We start from the raw sequence: 12,863 nt of genomic DNA on the forward strand, positions 1-12,863 counted from the left end.
GTCTAGTGGTTAGGACCCTACGTTGTGGTACCTACTAGATATGAATCCGTAGTAACCCAGGTTCGAATCCTGGTCACGGCACTGAAAACTGATTTTTCACGTCAACACGCAGATTAACTATAAATTTTGTTTGGTTGGAAAGTAATGCTCGCTCACTTCAATAGTTCATAATGTGAAAAACAATTTGGAATGAAAACCTGAAATTCCCCCTCCCTTTTTTTGTGTGTGCAGGAAGTTGTTGAAATGTATGGAAGAAAAATACACATTTACAGAATTTCAAGTATTTGACCCGATATTAAGACAAAAATTATTTCATGTATGTAATGAACTGTCCCCTGTTGGTATTAGTCCAATGGGAGATGGAAATTAAAATTTGCCTAGGGTAATCTAAATGAATATTTCTGAACGAAATTGTTGGTCCCACACGTCCAAGCAGAACGAATTCAGCAAATGCTTAAGTAGACTTGCTTTTCTGATTATAATTTAGCTTTGCGCAGTGGCAATATCATAACCAATGAGGGTCTCCCGAGGTGTGATTATTGCTAGTTGAAAACTTTAACCAATACCCCGCCACGATGAAGTGAAATAATCTTTGTCGTCGGCAATTTTTGATAGCTCCATCAGGAGCATTTCAGCGTACAAGAAAAAAAAAATTACAGTCAGTTAGAAAAATTGGAGTGTTGCATAGTGTGTTTATAACATTAAACGGTGAAAGTGAAATCGTATAAGTGATTTTTGTTTCCATTTAGTTGGTATTGCACGTCAGACAAGGCTGATTAATTCGTTCGCTGAAGGCCATTAATATCAGTCAGTTGGAACATTGTGAACACGGGGAAAATATTTGAAAAGGTGATTCCAAATGACAAGGTGAAAAGATTCCACCATGTTTAAAGGGGAAGTTCAATAAATTGTTAACCGCTGTAGGGTGAATGTCGGGGTAAACATCTGATCCCACCACCTACGTGTTGGGCTTGTACCATAAAGATCGTTCATTTTTTTCAAAAATAACACTGCGCACAACTGTTTCGTTCAAAAACATGTTAACGAGCTTTATACATGATATTTACTTTAAAATAACTGTACCCATTGATAAAGAATTGCACAAGGATTTTGATATGTAAACGCATGTTTCGAAAAAAAACCTTACAAGCGCACTTCAAAATTTTGAAATGAATATAAATACAAGGCATACCACTGTTATTTACTCTGGTTTCTAATCAATACCCGGATAAATCTTTCGCCTTTTACTAAAGATTTCCGTGGTTAGGAGCATTGATGAGTCTATATGACTTATTTTTTTAACGCCCGGTCTTCTGATTGGGCACTTTGAATAAATGAAAAATTAAAAACGTCTGTATGCGGAAACAAAGATATTCTACTACTACATACTGACAACATTTGTAAAATGACAAACTGATAGTTTTTCGGTGGTTTTGGTAAGATTAGTGTGTATTTCAAAAAGATAAATCTCAAGCACAAGTAATAGATTAGAGGCGAATATGGTCGGGTAATTGCGTCTAGTTTAATGTCAACGGCCATACCACATAGAACTCACCCGGTCTCGTCAGCTCCCGGAAGTTAAGCTATGTCGGGTCCCGTTAGTACTTGGATGGGTGACCGCTTGGGAATACGGGATGCTGTTGGCATGGAATTATTTTATTTTTGTGAATCCAATTGAATTGAAGTGCTTCCCAAGATGGGTGATACTACATGGACTACAATGTATTATTTTGGCATTAGTTGAAAATGGAAGGAACGTATTTTTTACTGGATATTGCCTACTAGACGTCCTCCAACCTCTTTGTTGCTGAAAGATATTTGAAACGCCGTGCGCGAAGCGCACGGCACAGCCGAGAGGCTACTAGACGTCCTCCAACCTCTTTGTTGCTGAAAGATATTTGAAACGCCGTGCGCGAAGCGCACGGCACAGCCGAGAGGCTTGTACGTTGGTGGTTTCTTCGGGCAGCTCTATCTAATCTCTCTGGCTCTGAGATCCTTATGCAACGCAAGCTAAGTAAAGCGCGAAGCGCACGGCACAGCCGAGAGGCTTGTACGTTGGTGGTTTCTTCGGGCAGCTCTATCTAATCTCTCTGACTCTGAGATCCTTATGCAACGCAAGCTAAGTAAGGGAAGCAATCGTTAGCCTTATGACACTTGGATTGTTGGCTCATTGATCGGACATCCCCGGAACGAGAAAATTAAAAATGACAGTTAGCCAAAAATAGTGGCGTTTGGAAATATTATCAAATTTTATATTCGGTTGTCCATTGACAAATGTACTTATATGTCCTCGTTTGTTTGGCTAAGGTTGGTGTGTATTTCGAACAGAAAGTACAGCCGAGAGGCTACTAGACGTCCTCCAACCTCTTTGTTGCTGAAAGATATTTGAAACGCCGTGCGCGAAGCGCACGGCACAGCCGAGAGGCTTGTACGTTGGTGGTTTCTTCGGGCAGCTCTATCTAATCTCTCTGGCTCTGAGATCCTTATGCAACGCAAGCTAAGTAAAGCGCGAAGCGCACGGCACAGCCGAGAGGCTTGTACGTTGGTGGTTTCTTCGGGCAGCTCTATCTAATCTCTCTGACTCTGAGATCCTTATGCAACGCAAGCTAAGTAAGGGAAGCAATCGTTAGCCTTATGACACTTGGATTGTTGGCTCATTGATCGGACATCCCCGGAACGAGAAAATTAACAATGACAGTTAGCCAAAAATAGTGGCGTTTGGAAATATTATCAAATTTTATATTCGGTTGTCCATTGACAAATGTACTTATATGTCCTCGTTTGTTTGGCTAAGGGTTGGTGTGTATTTCGAACAGAAAGTACAGCCGAGAGGCTACTAGACGTCCTCCAACCTCTTTGTTGCTGAAAGATATTTGAAACCGCCGTGCGCGAAGCGCACGGCACAGCCGAGAGGCTTGTACGTTGGTGGTTTCTTCGGGCAGCTCTATCTAATCTCTCTGGCTCTGAGATCCTTATGCAACGCAAGCTAAGTAAAGCGCGAAGCGCACGACACAGCCGAGAGGCTTGTACGTTGGTGGTTTCTTCGGGCAGCTCTATCTAATCTCTCTGACTCTGAGATCCTTATGCAACGCAAGCTAAGTAAGGGAAGCAATGTTAGCCTTATGACACTTGGATTGTTGGCTCATTGATCGGACATCCCCGGAACGAGAAAATTAAAAATGACAGTTAGCCAAAAATAGTGGCGTTTGGAAATATTATCAAATTTTATATTCGGTTGTCCATTGACAAATGTACTTATATGTCCTCGTTTTAACGTACAGCCGAGAGGCTTGTACGTTGGTGGTTTCTTCGGGCAGCTCTATCTAATCTCTCTGGCTCTGAGATCCTTATGCAACGCAAGCTAAGTAAAGCGCGAAGCGCACGGCACAGCCGAGAGGCTTGTACGTTGGTGGTTTCTTCGGGCAGCTCTATCTAATCTCTCTGACTCTGAGATCCTTATGCAACGCAAGCTAAGTAAGGGAAGCAATCGTTAGCCTTATGACACTTGGATTGTTGGCTCATTGATCGGACATCCCCGGAACGAGAAAATTAAAAATGACAGTTAGCCAAAAATAGTGGCGTTTGGAAATATTATCAAATTTTATATTCGGTTGTCCATTGACAAATGTACTTATATGTCCTCGTTTGTTTGGCTAAGGTTGGTGTGTATTTCGAACAGAAAGTACAGCCGAGAGGCTACTAGACGTCCTCCAACCTCTTTGTTGCTGAAAGATATTTGAAAACGCCGTGCGCGAAGCGCACGGCACAGCCGAGAGGCTTGTACGTTGGTGGTTTCTTCGGGCAGCTCTATCTAATCTCTCTGGCTCTGAGATCCTTATGCAACGCAAGCTAAGTAAAGCGCGAAGCGCACGGCACAGCCGAGAGGCTTGTACGTTGGTGGTTTCTTCGGGCAGCTCTATCTAATCTCTCTGACTCTGAGATCCTTATGCAACGCAAGCTAAGTAAGGGAAGCAATCGTTAGCCTTATGACACTTGGATTGTTGGCTCATTGATCGGACATCCCCGGAACGAGAAAATTAAAATGACAGTTAGCCAAAAATAGTGGCGTTTGGAAATATTATCAAATTTTATATTCGGTTGTCCATTGACAAATGTACTTATATGTCCTCGTTTGTTTGGCTAAGGTTGGTGTGTATTTCGAACAGAAAGTAAGCAAGCATTAGAACTAGATTTAGAGGCGAATATGGTCGGGTAATGGCGACTGAATTGATGTCAACGGCCACACCACATAGAACTCACCCGGTCTCGTCAGCTCCCGGAAGTTAAGCTATGTCGGGTCCCGTTAGTACTTGGATGGGTGACCGCTTGGGAATACGGGATGCTGTTGGCATGGTGTAATTTTATTTTTGCTCCCCAAGTTAGATGAGACATGGAATATAATGTATTCTTTAGGTATTAGTTGAAAAGGGTATTGCTGGGACTTTGATTAATGATACCATATATTGTAGAACGCATGTTTGTTTGATCTCGGTAGTTTTAACGACAAAAAAAAAGATAGAGGTTTGGCTATTTTGTTGAGGCTGTTGCATGACGCCCACTCACTGGCACGATCCCACTACTGCCGAACACGGGAACTTTTGGCTGCTAGGTTTCCCTCCTGACCCACTACGCTCCTCCTTAGCTAACCTGCACCTACTAGATTCCTCTAGCAGATCCATGCTGATGTCAAGCTTAGTGCGGGCACCTGATCAACATGCGGTATCACGAAACAGGGCTCCTAAACTCAAGCCATCCACTCTACCAAGCCTCCCCGAAGCAGGATTATAGGTGCACGCCAAACACCCAGCTGATAAATGGGCTCTCAATCGATAATACATTACTGTAATAAATTGATTTGATGAGCACGCGGATTCTTTATTGTGTCCAAAATTGGTCTCGTCACTTGTTCTATAACTATTAAAGAGCTTCTCGGTGTTTCAATAAATGAACAAAATGCAAGACCTGACAATGTATGTACTGTGTGCGTCAAGTATTGCAAATCTCAATTTAATATTCCGAAATATCGATCTATGCACTGTAATTTACGCCAAAGCTCATTGATCGTACAAACCTTATTTAGAGTTCTGCAAAATAACATTGCATTTAAGATCATACTTCACAGGATCATTTCTGTAGTATATCTTGACTTGTTTCCCACCAGAAACTTGTCTCCTTTCAACCCACGATGACGAGTTAAGACGCTGGTTTCTGAGCGTGAAACAGGCTGTGAGTGTAGCTGTCTCGACAGCATCAAACACAGTCATTGAGGACCGTTTCCGTTAAATCCATGTGAAATAGCGGAAGGAAACTAGCGTGTTCAGAGTGGTTGAGATGATAAAACAAATTTAAATTCTTGAAAATCTAAAGAGATACATCTTAATAATAATTCCAGGTATTCGTGTCCTTAAATCATCTGCTTGTATGGCAAAATAAATTGTGAAAGTGAGGTTGGTCAATTTGAGGATGTGTCATGACTTTATGATCGTATTGCATTCTTTTAGTTATTGTTATTTAATCATGATTAATTATCGTTCAGAGCTTTTGTCGTCACTGTCTTTTGTGGCTAACTGTCATTTTTAATTTTCTCGTTCCGGGGATGTCCGATCAATGAGCCAACAATCCAAGTGTCATAAGGCTAACGATTGCTTCCCTTACTTAGCTTGCGTTGCATAAGGATCTCAGAGTCAGAGAGATTAGATAGAGCTGCCCGAAGAAACCACCAACGTACAAGCCTCTCGGCTGTGCCGTGCGCTTCGCGCTTTACTTAGCTTGCGTTGCATAAGGATCTCAGAGCCAGAGAGATTAGATAGAGCTGCCCGAAGAAACCACCAACGTACAAGCCTCTCGGCTGTGCCGTGCGCTTCGCGCACGGCGTTTCAAATATCTTTCAGCAACAAAGAGGTTGGAGGACGTCTAGTAGCCTCTCGGCTGTACGCCGAGAGGCTTGTACGTTGGTGGTTTCTTCGGGCAGCTCTATCTAATCTCTCTGGCTCTGAGATCCTTATGCAACGCAAGCTAAGTAAAGCGCGAAGCGCACGGCACAGCCGAGAGGCTTGTACGTTGGTGGTTTCTTCGGGCAGCTCTATCTAATCTCTCTGACTCTGAGATCCTTATGCAACGCAAGCTAAGTAAGGGAAGCAATCGTTAGCCTTATGACACTTGGATTGTTGGCTCATTGATCGGACATCCCCGGAACGAGAAAATTAAAAATGACAGTTAGCCAAAAATAGTGGCGTTTGGAAATATTATCAAATTTTATATTCGGTTGTCCATTGACAAATGTACTTATATGTCCTCGTTTGTTTGGCTAAGGTTGGTGTGTATTTCGAACAGAAAGTAAGCAAGCATTAGAACTAGATTTAGAGGCGAATATGGTCGGGTAATGGCGACTGAATTGATGTCAACGGCCACACCACATAGAACTCACCCGGTCTCGTCAGCTCCCGGAAGTTAAGCTATGTCGGGTCCCGTTAGTACTTGGATGGGTGACCGCTTGGGAATACGGGATGCTGTTGGCATGGTGTAATTTTATTTTTGCTCCCCAAGTTAGATGAGACATGGAATATAATGTATTCTTTAGGTATTAGTTGAAAAGGGTATTGCTGGGACTTTGATTAATGATACCATATATTGTAGAACGCATGTTTGTTTGATCTCGGTAGTTTTAACGACAAAAAAAAAGATAGAGGTTTGGCTATTTTGTTGAGGCTGTTGCATGACGCCCACTCACTGGCACGATCCCACTACTGCCGAACACGGGAACTTTTGGCTGCTAGGTTTCCCTCCTGACCCACTACGCTCCTCCTTAGCTAACCTGCACCTACTAGATTCCTCTAGCAGATCCATGCTGATGTCAAGCTTAGTGCGGGCACCTGATCAACATGCGGTATCACGAAACAGGGCTCCTAAACTCAAGCCATCCACTCTACCAAGCCTCCCCGAAGCAGGATTATAGGTGCACGCCAAACACCCAGCTGATAAATGGGCTCTCAATCGATAATACATTACTGTAATAAATTGATTTGATGAGCACGCGGATTCTTTATTGTGTCCAAAATTGGTCTCGTCACTTGTTCTATAACTATTAAAGAGCTTCTCGGTGTTTCAATAAATGAACAAAATGCAAGACCTGACAATGTATGTACTGTGTGCGTCAAGTATTGCAAATCTCAATTTAATATTCCGAAATATCGATCTATGCACTGTAATTTACGCCAAAGCTCATTGATCGTACAAACCTTATTTAGAGTTCTGCAAAATAACATTGCATTTAAGATCATACTTCACAGGATCATTTCTGTAGTATATCTTGACTTGTTTCCCACCAGAAACTTGTCTCCTTTCAACCCACGATGACGAGTTAAGACGCTGGTTTCTGAGCGTGAAACAGGCTGTGAGTGTAGCTGTCTCGACAGCATCAAACACAGTCATTGAGGACCGTTTCCGTTAAATCCATGTGAAATAGCGGAAGGAAACTAGCGTGTTCAGAGTGGTTGAGATGATAAAACAAATTTAAATTCTTGAAAATCTAAAGAGATACATCTTAATAATAATTCCAGGTATTCGTGTCCTTAAATCATCTGCTTGTATGGCAAAATAAATTGTGAAAGTGAGGTTGGTCAATTTGAGGATGTGTCATGACTTTATGATCGTATTGCATTCTTTTAGTTATTGTTATTTAATCATGATTAATTATCGTTCAGAGCTTTTGTCGTCACTGTCTTTTGTGGCTAACTGTCATTTTTAATTTTCTCGTTCCGGGGATGTCCGATCAATGAGCCAACAATCCAAGTGTCATAAGGCTAACGATTGCTTCCCTTACTTAGCTTGCGTTGCATAAGGATCTCAGAGTCAGAGAGATTAGATAGAGCTGCCCGAAGAAACCACCAACGTACAAGCCTCTCGGCTGTGCCGTGCGCTTCGCGCTTTACTTAGCTTGCGTTGCATAAGGATCTCAGAGCCAGAGAGATTAGATAGAGCTGCCCGAAGAAACCACCAACGTACAAGCCTCTCGGCTGTGCCGTGCGCTTCGCGCACGGCGTTTCAAATATCTTTCAGCAACAAAGAGGTTGGAGGACGTCTAGTAGCCTCTCGGCTGTACGCCGAGAGGCTTGTACGTTGGTGGTTTCTTCGGGCAGCTCTATCTAATCTCTCTGGCTCTGAGATCCTTATGCAACGCAAGCTAAGTAAAGCGCGAAGCGCACGGCACAGCCGAGAGGCTTGTACGTTGGTGGTTTCTTCGGGCAGCTCTATCTAATCTCTCTGACTCTGAGATCCTTATGCAACGCAAGCTAAGTAAGGGAAGCAATCGTTAGCCTTATGACACTTGGATTGTTGGCTCATTGATCGGACATCCCCGGAACGAGAAAATTAAAAATGACAGTTAGCCAAAAATAGTGGCGTTTGGAAATATTATCAAATTTTATATTCGGTTGTCCATTGACAAATGTACTTATATGTCCTCGTTTGTTTGGCTAAGGTTGGTGTGTATTTCGAACAGAAAGTAAGCAAGCATTAGAACTAGATTTAGAGGCGAATATGGTCGGGTAATGGCGACTGAATTGATGTCAACGGCCACACCACATAGAACTCACCCGGTCTCGTCAGCTCCCGGAAGTTAAGCTATGTCGGGTCCCGTTAGTACTTGGATGGGTGACCGCTTGGGAATACGGGATGCTGTTGGCATGGTGTAATTTTATTTTTGCTCCCCAAGTTAGATGAGACATGGAATATAATGTATTCTTTAGGTATTAGTTGAAAAGGGTATTGCTGGGACTTTGATTAATGATACCATATATTGTAGAACGCATGTTTGTTTGATCTCGGTAGTTTTAACGACAAAAAAAAAGATAGAGGTTTGGCTATTTTGTTGAGGCTGTTGCATGACGCCCACTCACTGGCACGATCCCACTACTGCCGAACACGGGAACTTTTGGCTGCTAGGTTTCCCTCCTGACCCACTACGCTCCTCCTTAGCTAACCTGCACCTACTAGATTCCTCTAGCAGATCCATGCTGATGTCAAGCTTAGTGCGGGCACCTGATCAACATGCGGTATCACGAAACAGGGCTCCTAAACTCAAGCCATCCACTCTACCAAGCCTCCCCGAAGCAGGATTATAGGTGCACGCCAAACACCCAGCTGATAAATGGGCTCTCAATCGATAATACATTACTGTAATAAATTGATTTGATGAGCACGCGGATTCTTTATTGTGTCCAAAATTGGTCTCGTCACTTGTTCTATAACTATTAAAGAGCTTCTCGGTGTTTCAATAAATGAACAAAATGCAAGACCTGACAATGTATGTACTGTGTGCGTCAAGTATTGCAAATCTCAATTTAATATTCCGAAATATCGATCTATGCACTGTAATTTACGCCAAAGCTCATTGATCGTACAAACCTTATTTAGAGTTCTGCAAAATAACATTGCATTTAAGATCATACTTCACAGGATCATTTCTGTAGTATATCTTGACTTGTTTCCCACCAGAAACTTGTCTCCTTTCAACCCACGATGACGAGTTAAGACGCTGGTTTCTGAGCGTGAAACAGGCTGTGAGTGTAGCTGTCTCGACAGCATCAAACACAGTCATTGAGGACCGTTTCCGTTAAATCCATGTGAAATAGCGGAAGGAAACTAGCGTGTTCAGAGTGGTTGAGATGATAAAACAAATTTAAATTCTTGAAAATCTAAAGAGATACATCTTAATAATAATTCCAGGTATTCGTGTCCTTAAATCATCTGCTTGTATGGCAAAATAAATTGTGAAAGTGAGGTTGGTCAATTTGAGGATGTGTCATGACTTTATGATCGTATTGCATTCTTTTAGTTATTGTTATTTAATCATGATTAATTATCGTTCAGAGCTTTTGTCGTCACTGTCTTTTGTGGCTAACTGTCATTTTTAATTTTCTCGTTCCGGGGATGTCCGATCAATGAGCCAACAATCCAAGTGTCATAAGGCTAACGATTGCTTCCCTTACTTAGCTTGCGTTGCATAAGGATCTCAGAGTCAGAGAGATTAGATAGAGCTGCCCGAAGAAACCACCAACGTACAAGCCTCTCGGCTGTGCCGTGCGCTTCGCGCTTTACTTAGCTTGCGTTGCATAAGGATCTCAGAGCCAGAGAGATTAGATAGAGCTGCCCGAAGAAACCACCAACGTATAAGCCTCTCGGCTGTGCCGTGCGCTTCGCGCACGGCGTTTCAAATATCTTTCAGCAACAAAGAGGTTGGAGGACGTCTAGTAGCCTCTCGGCTGTACGCCGAGAGGCTTGTACGTTGGTGGTTTCTTCGGGCAGCTCTATCTAATCTCTCTGGCTCTGAGATCCTTATGCAACGCAAGCTAAGTAAAGCGCGAAGCGCACGGCACAGCCGAGAGGCTTGTACGTTGGTGGTTTCTTCGGGCAGCTCTATCTAATCTCTCTGACTCTGAGATCCTTATGCAACGCAAGCTAAGTAAGGGAAGCAATCGTTAGCCTTATGACACTTGGATTGTTGGCTCATTGATCGGACATCCCCGGAACGAGAAAATTAAAAATGACAGTTAGCCAAAAATAGTGGCGTTTGGAAATATTATCAAATTTTATATTCGGTTGTCCATTGACAAATGTACTTATATGTCCTCGTTTGTTTGGCTAAGGTTGGTGTGTATTTCGAACAGAAAGTAAGCAAGCATTAGAACTAGATTTAGAGGCGAATATGGTCGGGTAATGGCGACTGAATTGATGTCAACGGCCACACCACATAGAACTCACCCGGTCTCGTCAGCTCCCGGAAGTTAAGCTATGTCGGGTCCCGTTAGTACTTGGATGGGTGACCGCTTGGGAATACGGGATGCTGTTGGCATGGTGTAATTTTATTTTTGCTCCCCAAGTTAGATGAGACATGGAATATAATGTATTCTTTAGGTATTAGTTGAAAAGGGTATTGCTGGGACTTTGATTAATGATACCATATATTGTAGAACGCATGTTTGTTTGATCTCGGTAGTTTTAACGACAAAAAAAAAGATAGAGGTTTGGCTATTTTGTTGAGGCTGTTGCATGACGCCCACTCACTGGCACGATCCCACTACTGCCGAACACGGGAACTTTTGGCTGCTAGGTTTCCCTCCTGACCCACTACGCTCCTCCTTAGCTAACCTGCACCTACTAGATTCCTCTAGCAGATCCATGCTGATGTCAAGCTTAGTGCGGGCACCTGATCAACATGCGGTATCACGAAACAGGGCTCCTAAACTCAAGCCATCCACTCTACCAAGCCTCCCCGAAGCAGGATTATAGGTGCACGCCAAACACCCAGCTGATAAATGGGCTCTCAATCGATAATACATTACTGTAATAAATTGATTTGATGAGCACGCGGATTCTTTATTGTGTCCAAAATTGGTCTCGTCACTTGTTCTATAACTATTAAAGAGCTTCTCGGTGTTTCAATAAATGAACAAAATGCAAGACCTGACAATGTATGTACTGTGTGCGTCAAGTATTGCAAATCTCAATTTAATATTCCGAAATATCGATCTATGCACTGTAATTTACGCCAAAGCTCATTGATCGTACAAACCTTATTTAGAGTTCTGCAAAATAACATTGCATTTAAGATCATACTTCACAGGATCATTTCTGTAGTATATCTTGACTTGTTTCCCACCAGAAACTTGTCTCCTTTCAACCCACGATGACGAGTTAAGACGCTGGTTTCTGAGCGTGAAACAGGCTGTGAGTGTAGCTGTCTCGACAGCATCAAACACAGTCATTGAGGACCGTTTCCGTTAAATCCATGTGAAATAGCGGAAGGAAACTAGCGTGTTCAGAGTGGTTGAGATGATAAAACAAATTTAAATTCTTGAAAATCTAAAGAGATACATCTTAATAATAATTCCAGGTATTCGTGTCCTTAAATCATCTGCTTGTATGGCAAAATAAATTGTGAAAGTGAGGTTGGTCAATTTGAGGATGTGTCATGACTTTATGATCGTATTGCATTCTTTTAGTTATTGTTATTTAATCATGATTAATTATCGTTCAGAGCTTTTGTCGTCACTGTCTTTTGTGGCTAACTGTCATTTTTAATTTTCTCGTTCCGGGGATGTCCGATCAATGAGCCAACAATCCAAGTGTCATAAGGCTAACGATTGCTTCCCTTACTTAGCTTGCGTTGCATAAGGATCTCAGAGTCAGAGAGATTAGATAGAGCTGCCCGAAGAAACCACCAACGTACAAGCCTCTCGGCTGTGCCGTGCGCTTCGCGCTTTACTTAGCTTGCGTTGCATAAGGATCTCAGAGCCAGAGAGATTAGATAGAGCTGCCCGAAGAAACCACCAACGTACAAGCCTCTCGGCTGTGCCGTGCGCTTCGCGCACGGCGTTTCAAATATCTTTCAGCAACAAAGAGGTTGGAGGACGTCTAGTAGCCTCTCGGCTGTACGCCGAGAGGCTTGTACGTTGGTGGTTTCTTCGGGCAGCTCTATCTAATCTCTCTGGCTCTGAGATCCTTATGCAACGCAAGCTAAGTAAAGCGCGAAGCGCACGGCACAGCCGAGAGGCTTGTACGTTGGTGGTTTCTTCGGGCAGCTCTATCTAATCTCTCTGACTCTGAGATCCTTATGCAACGCAAGCTAAGTAAGGGAAGCAATCGTTAGCCTTATGACACTTGGATTGTTGGCTCATTGATCGGACATCCCCGGAACGAGAAAATTAAAAATGACAGTTAGCCAAAAATAGTGGCGTTTGGAAATATTATCAAATTTTATATTCGGTTGTCCATTGACAAATGTACTTATATGTCCTCGTTTGTTTGGCTAAGGTTGGTGTGTATTTCGAACAGAAAGTAAGCAAGCATTAGAACTAGATTTA

General features: G+C 42.7%; 11 non-coding genes across 11 annotated transcripts; all 11 read left to right on the top strand.

The window, feature by feature from the left end:
* Window positions 1–485: 485 nt before the first annotated feature.
* Window positions 486–627, top strand: LOC124319121. Its single transcript, XR_006912816.1, has one exon. It is a non-coding gene; the product is annotated as a U4 spliceosomal RNA (small nuclear RNA).
* Window positions 628–1,201: 574 nt separating this feature from the next.
* LOC124319124 lies at window positions 1,202–1,324 on the top strand. Its single transcript, XR_006912819.1, has one exon. It is a non-coding gene; the product is annotated as a U5 spliceosomal RNA (small nuclear RNA).
* A 203-nt stretch (window positions 1,325–1,527) lies between these two features.
* On the top strand, window positions 1,528–1,646 carry LOC124319083. Its single transcript, XR_006912778.1, has one exon. It is a non-coding gene; the product is annotated as a 5S ribosomal RNA (ribosomal RNA).
* Window positions 1,647–4,232: 2,586 nt separating this feature from the next.
* Window positions 4,233–4,351, top strand: LOC124319120. The gene has a single exon (XR_006912814.1). It is a non-coding gene; the product is annotated as a 5S ribosomal RNA (ribosomal RNA).
* A 754-nt stretch (window positions 4,352–5,105) lies between these two features.
* On the top strand, window positions 5,106–5,327 carry LOC124319104. The gene has a single exon (XR_006912799.1). It is a non-coding gene; the product is annotated as a small nucleolar RNA U3 (small nucleolar RNA).
* A 1,072-nt stretch (window positions 5,328–6,399) lies between these two features.
* On the top strand, window positions 6,400–6,518 carry LOC124319128. The gene has a single exon (XR_006912822.1). It is a non-coding gene; the product is annotated as a 5S ribosomal RNA (ribosomal RNA).
* A 754-nt stretch (window positions 6,519–7,272) lies between these two features.
* On the top strand, window positions 7,273–7,494 carry LOC124319105. The gene has a single exon (XR_006912800.1). It is a non-coding gene; the product is annotated as a small nucleolar RNA U3 (small nucleolar RNA).
* A 1,072-nt stretch (window positions 7,495–8,566) lies between these two features.
* LOC124319084 lies at window positions 8,567–8,685 on the top strand. Its single transcript, XR_006912779.1, has one exon. It is a non-coding gene; the product is annotated as a 5S ribosomal RNA (ribosomal RNA).
* A 754-nt stretch (window positions 8,686–9,439) lies between these two features.
* LOC124319106 lies at window positions 9,440–9,661 on the top strand. Its single transcript, XR_006912801.1, has one exon. It is a non-coding gene; the product is annotated as a small nucleolar RNA U3 (small nucleolar RNA).
* A 1,072-nt stretch (window positions 9,662–10,733) lies between these two features.
* LOC124319085 lies at window positions 10,734–10,852 on the top strand. The gene has a single exon (XR_006912780.1). It is a non-coding gene; the product is annotated as a 5S ribosomal RNA (ribosomal RNA).
* A 754-nt stretch (window positions 10,853–11,606) lies between these two features.
* LOC124319108 lies at window positions 11,607–11,828 on the top strand. The gene has a single exon (XR_006912803.1). It is a non-coding gene; the product is annotated as a small nucleolar RNA U3 (small nucleolar RNA).
* The last annotated feature ends 1,035 nt before the right edge of the window (window positions 11,829–12,863 follow it).

The sequence above is a fragment of the Daphnia pulicaria genome, unplaced genomic scaffold (genome assembly GCF_021234035.1).
Source record: "Daphnia pulicaria isolate SC F1-1A unplaced genomic scaffold, SC_F0-13Bv2 h1tg000127l, whole genome shotgun sequence".
Taxonomy (NCBI): Eukaryota; Metazoa; Arthropoda; class Branchiopoda; order Diplostraca; family Daphniidae; genus Daphnia; species Daphnia pulicaria.